This window comes from Ctenocephalides felis, unplaced genomic scaffold, assembly GCF_003426905.1.
Source record: "Ctenocephalides felis isolate EL2017-DRISC unplaced genomic scaffold, ASM342690v1 CF-g0.4_SCAFFOLD_01447, whole genome shotgun sequence".
NCBI classification, from domain to species: domain Eukaryota; kingdom Metazoa; phylum Arthropoda; class Insecta; order Siphonaptera; family Pulicidae; genus Ctenocephalides; species Ctenocephalides felis.
The window spans coordinates 69971-77007 of record NW_020537601.1 but is presented as its reverse complement, the minus strand read 5'-3'; positions in this window follow the sequence as shown (position 1 = coordinate 77007).

Below are 7037 nucleotides of genomic sequence, written 5' to 3'. Positions count from 1 at the left end.
GCACATGCAGGATGAATACAATATTATATCGAAAGACAAAATAAGAAGTCCTCAAGAAAAAGCATCTAAGGAGCATATCAAAGACGGGAAGTCGTACATTTTCTAGAGCAAACTTGCACAACAAACAGAGGAAAGTTCCTTGGCGTGAAACAAAGTAATAAATCTTATTCAAACTGTCTAAAAAGGTAAAGCCAAAATAATAATAATAATTGTGCAAGCAAAGTTGAGGTGTGACACATTTTTTTGCATATTTTAATGTATAGGTGAATTTTTATTATTTTTTCAACTACAATACTCTAATTCAACAGTGCACAAAACTGGCATGAAAACAATCGCTTGTTTATTAAAATTTGAATTTTGTAAATTATAATTTATATTTAATTAAAATATTTGCAAACCATAAATATTTTAATTAATTTGTTTAATTTTATTATATAATTGCAATTCATTCGATTAATAGGGTAATATAAATAGGGTAATTCGCAAATATGTATAGAATTTAATTATAATATGTTTATATTAAATTATTTTGCGATTACTTATGAATTAAACTTTCAAATTGTAGCGGCTATGTATTATATTTTACACAGTATAGTCTATTTCAGATGACAATTTTTTACTGTGATTAAAAATTTTTGTGCAAAACCTCCATATAAATCTGTTCGGTATATAATGATAACGATAACGATGATGTAATAGTAAAAATAATTAGTTCAATAGTTTTTGGTTTGTTTTATTTTTGGATTGTTCAGATAATTACAGAAAATTTGTCTCATGAGCCATGGTAACTTTATTAGACTTTTTTGCGACAAGTGGACTTTTACTAAATTGCAATATGTCAGACATACATGTTTGACATGACTCTCTTAGAACATATTATCGTCAGACACGTATGACTGACATGGCTATTAACGTGTTAAATATCGTTCGTAATCAAAAATCTTAACGTTAAAAATGTTTTTCAACCTTAGAAAAAATGGATGTGTGTATGCGGATACAACGTTTCGTCGTCGATTTCGAGAACACCGATCAATCGATTTGAATAATTCAAAAAACATTCGATTCGTATTGATAAGGAGACGTGCTGATTAGTTTTGACAAAACGGTATTTCAGTTTTAAAGAGAAGGAGAATACGATTTTGAAAATTAGAAAAACGGTTTACTTGTATTGACAAGATAAAAAACTGATTAAATTGTTGGGATGGCAGGTCTAGCGGTTATGGACTCTCAATAAAAATAAGTTAAAAAAATGTCATTTGGTGTACACATTTTGTGTAATTTCTCTTGAGTTTTTAATTGCGGTACGGAAAGATCCAGCAACTTGCCTTAAGGCTCAAACTGGTTGACTAATAGCTTTATTAATCAACATTTGTGCATATACTAAGAGCGTAGTTAATTATTCCAAACTTTAATGAATTTTATGAAAGCACTTTAAATGAAATTTGATTTATATATATATATATATATATATATATTGAATATTTTATTGAAATTATTACTTTTATTGTTTTATATATATATATATATATATATATATATATATATATATATAATATGTGATCATGTCTGCCAAAGATGTAAAATATAGCAAAACTAGTACGGCACATAGCATTGTGCCTTAAGGCAAATTGCTGGAACTTCCCGTACCAAAAATGATTATTTTTTTAAAACGATTAACATTTTTGATAAAAAATAACTTCGAAAAAAGTAGATTTTTGTGAAACTAGGAATTTGACAAAAAATTACTTTTTGAAACAAAAATTTTTTTTTGAAAGAAAAATGTTTTCTTTATTTTGACATATTTTGGAAATTCGCCAAAAACTAAAGAGCACGTTTCCTTATCAATACGAATCGAATGTTTTTTAAATTATTCAAATCGGTTGATCGGTGTTCCTGAAATCATCGACAAAAAATTTGTATTCGCACACACACACACACATGCATCAATTTTTTTTAAGGTATGCCAAAATATTTAGAAACCTTTGAAGCGTAAAGATATATAAAAATTTTCATTTTCGATTTTTTTCGGTTACTATAACTTACCCTACGGAAAGTTAAAAATCCAATTAGAGCTAACAGTATCAATAATCATAACTATCAAAATACGTTGCGCAATTGAGTGAATAATTCATGTGTTAATTTCGTACCGATTTCATTTCTCCGAACGGTCAATAAAGATAAAAATAAACTGTTAGGAAATCTAAAACTCGTTTTCTCTTATGACTGTTCCGTGGATGCTTATAATCCAGGATCAACATAGGGATCATCTCTCTATATTGATGTATCATGTTTGCTATAGCCCACAGTGAGCCAGCGCGAGATACTTTCTACTTTAGACTCGGACCCGACTACTCGTCGAATCTGATTGAAAGTAAATAACACAGGAAAACACTCCTGGGAATAAATCTATCGATGTTACACACTGGGTAGGTATACGCAGGTATTGAATTTTTATGTACTCAAACACATTTCATACCCATACCATGATTTTAACTCTCTTTTACTAGTGGAAGAGCTTGAAAATCTTTTAGTGTTTTACAACAAGCTTGAAAAAAAAAAAAACTGTTGGTGGAAGTTTTGCTTTTAGAGTGATTGGATTAGTTGATGTTGATTTTTTGAACTATTGCAATACCAATATATATCACGTCTATTAAATTAGGTGAGAAATTTAATTTATTTGTCACTACTATTTTCTATGTTGGTATTTAATAATATACTCTTTTAACTTCCCGTAGGGTAAGTTATAGGTAATTGTGCAAAAATGGAAAATATATTTTTTTTGCATATCTTTACGTTTTAGAGGTTTCTGAACATTCTGGCATACCTTTCAGAAAAAGTGGATGTATGTGTGTGTATCTACGTGTGTATATAATTTTGCGGCGACCTTTTTAGGAGCTCAACCGATTTGAATTATTTAAAAAGCATTCGATTCCTATTGATAAGGAGATGTGCTGATTAGTTTTTGTCAAAAGTTGGTCCAGCCGTTTCGGAGATACGGGGCGGAGAGTGTCGAAAATGGCAATTAAGTTTGAGAGAGAACGGAGCGTCTGATTTGAATGACTCAAAAATCATTCTACTTGTATTGATGTAATGAAGAATTGAATTAATTTTAGCAAAGGCAGGTCGAGCGGCTTTGGAGATCCAAAAGAAAAAAATGTTTAAAAACGCATTTGGCGGTTAAAATTCAGATATCTTCTTCGACATTATGGATCAACCGACATGAATTGGTATCAAAAACTCTTAAGAAATTTCAAAACTAAAAAAAAATTAGAAAATTAAAGTTTTCAAAAAAAATAAGAATTTTTAAAAATGGCATTTTTTCAATATTAAAATTTTCCAAAGGTTTTCAAAATATTCAAAAATGTTCAAAAAATATTCGAAATTCTCAAAAAAAATCTATTTTTTCTCTTTTCTGACCTTAAAAAATTAAATTACGGTACAGAAAGTTCTAGCAATTTGCTTTAAGGCACGCGATGCATTTTAAAATTTCACTCTAATATGACTTTTGCTGTTAAAATTACTATATATTCTATGCATTCAAATTTATTATATTTCATATTTGTTGAACTTAACGTATGTTCAGTATAAATTAGGCTGACCTTTATGCAAATGATTTGAAATAACATCTTACCTTAATATGTTTTATGGTAATGCTCTTAATAGAATAATTTGTACTACCTAATATAAATGTATGCTATTGTAACATTTGTGACATTTGTAAAAAAATCGAGTCGTAATCAAAGAATGATATGAGAAGGGTTATTTTTCTCATTAATTTGGAATACAGTATAGTAGAAACTATAAAATGGCTAAAATAATTTATTTTCTACCTTTTTTTCATAATTTACCGGCGATCAGTTAAAATATATACTGAAAGTTAATGAAGATTTCTGAAATATCTATATTTGAGAACACGCAAAGCTTTCCCTGTACAAGTAATTTTTTTATCTGTACTTAATTTTTTTTATTTTTGGTTTTAATAACTACTTATTTGTATTTCATATTAAGGATTTGTCAAGTTTTTCTGGATATACTCCTTGGGCTATGTAATAGTAAAATAAATAAAATAAAATCGCGCACTTCTACTATGGATATATATGCACTATAACTATTTCTATACACTACTCCGTAGGCTATGATTTATAGGCATACAGATATAAATCGAAATCTGAATTTGATTTGTGAAATGAATGGACGTACTCGCCTACTTTATTAATATGGCGTGGTTCCAGAAAACTGATTTATATTCTTATTATACTTGACATTATGCCGGGCCGGATTTTCGTAGAAATGCAGCGTGTTAAATGTTTATACTATATAGAAACAGTATTTTTAAGAAAATGGATTATTTAAATTATTTAGTAACGTTTGAAACTATCAAAGCCTCTAGAGTTTTTATTTATTGAAAAATGTTTTATTAATTAATCAAAAATCTCATTCAATTTAATCTATTATTCACTTCCTGAGAATGTATAAGTATGTGCAACACAAAATTTTAACTTTCGTGAGCATTTCTAATCATAAATCTTAATTTTTTTTGTCATTAATAAATAATTTATTAATGAAAACGTTATTTATGAAGATATAGATATAGTTAGCTTTATTTATTCAATGAATATTCATTCTTTCCCTTTACATAAGTATTGGTACCAATTATGGTAACGATAAAACTCTCAGGAAATTTTGATGTCAAATTGAGGACACTCCACTAAAAATTCTTTTAAAATTATATGAATTATCATGAATAAGTTTTTTGTTGGAGTTATTTTATATATATTTTTTAAAAATAATTTTTTATTTCAGATTACTCTTCTAATAGTTTTCACTTCAAATCCTGCTTCTGGACCTGGATGATAGACCATGCTGATCTAAGTAGTTTATCATGTTGCTCAGAAGACGCAGACTAAACCTCAATGTTGCAATTCCAGTGCTTATATATTTTTTTAAATAAATAATGAGATAAAACCCAAATTGTTATTTCAAACAGCTAATAAAAATAAATAATGAGATAAACTTTTTAACCATTAATGAATTTGAATTTGTGTTGTATTTAAATTTCCTTGGCATCCACCTGCGCACAAACATAAACTGAGATAATTATATTCATTCCACACTATAGTATAGTACCTAAATTACCAACACTTATTTCATATTAAGATTATATAAATCAAGAGCCAGTTTCAATTTTTGTTTCAATTTAATGTTCCAATTTTTATTCAATTTATAATTAATATATTTAATAAATATTTATCAAAAAAAAAGATGAGATTTTTTACACTGTTAATATATATAATTCTACCTGTATGTTTAATTTTTATGTTATCACATTATCTTAAGGTATATAAACAGTTTCTTATTCACAAATAACAATATTTACTATTAAAATATGGCGTATTAAATGTCTGTGGTATTGTGCATAATTATTGTAACAAAATCGATATTTGTTTATTACATGCAGACAGTTATATATATTTTTTTTTTAAATTTACATTTACGAGAATGTTCAATTCAATGGTTGAATAGATTCTGTTACAAGTGAATATATTGGTAGTGTAATGTATTTCAGTATATCTAATAGGACATTACATTCTGTAATGGTGAAGGTTTATTGTGCAGGTATACATTACAATAATTTTGATATAACAATTATTTCAGATGTATAATACATCGACTATGGAACAATGAGTTATATAACTAAACTTCATTTAATTGATTTTTTTATAGATTCCATAAACATTCCTGAAAAAAATGTCATGATTCTTGATTGCCTTGAAAGAAATAACATCTAAGAGATATAAACAATCTTTTGGCTTGTGATTTGACTAACATTTAAACTTTTATCATTGTGAATTGTAAATTGCATTAGCTCGACTGGTTATCTGCTGGGCCATTCTTCAAAGTTATTTCAAGTTCTAATTGTTTCTGGTGTTGTTATACTGCTCTTCAGAATAATACTGTAATTATTTTGAGTTGTAAATTATTTATGTATCAGACAGGGACGATGAAATATGATTTCATTATTGATCTCCAAGCAGTTGTTGAACACAGAATTGCAAATTAATGTAATATATTTAAGATAAACATCCCAGTAAACACTATGTGTTGCCGTAATGTAACTGAGTAACAAATTTATATTATAAATGTTGACTAAATGTAATGATTCGTTCTTATATAATTCCATGAGGCCAATATATGTATTTTGTTATTAAAAAACTTCATATTAAATGAATAATTTGTGTATGAATACTTCAAGCAGAAACTATCAAAGCTCATGAAAAAATACGTATAAATTTGTGTAAAAAAAAATCTACACTCTGGCACAAATATGTAAAATATTCAATGAAAATATAGAACATTATTTGCAAATATGAGTTCTCTTACAACATGTTCAATTTCATTTATTTATTTAATAATAATATTAAATTTATATATATTTTTGTTATAATACTTGTTTAATAATATGTGGTAATTGTGCCAGTTTTGTATTCAAACTTTTCAATATAATCTTATTATTTTATATTGTCAATATAATCATCTCCGTATTTTTTTTATTAGCAAAGATATATAAAGAAACCTAAACATTTTTTGACTTCTTAAATATTTCTGAACTACATTAATTCAGATATTTCTGTGTGTAATTTGATTGAATTCATATTGTAATTGAATTTAAAGCTAAGTGTAAGTGGCATTTTGTTTCAGGGATAGTTGCATGAACTTGTCGATATAGGAAAATAATCAACAGGACAATCAATATGAATTGAGATTTAACAATTTATAATTTTGTGTCAATAGAATTTTCAGTTCGAATACTTTTGAGGAAAGTATTCAGTTCAGAAGTGAAAATATAACATATATAATATTTAATAGCATTCTAATCATTTTTAAATACCATACCATACTTTATATACCATTTATATATGGTCTGTCTGTGAGTAATAAAAATAATCAAACGAGGAAAATTATCCTCTGACTGTTTTATGTAGTGATTTATAGTATATTGAATGTTTTATATTATTAGTCTATATTATTCGTATTGA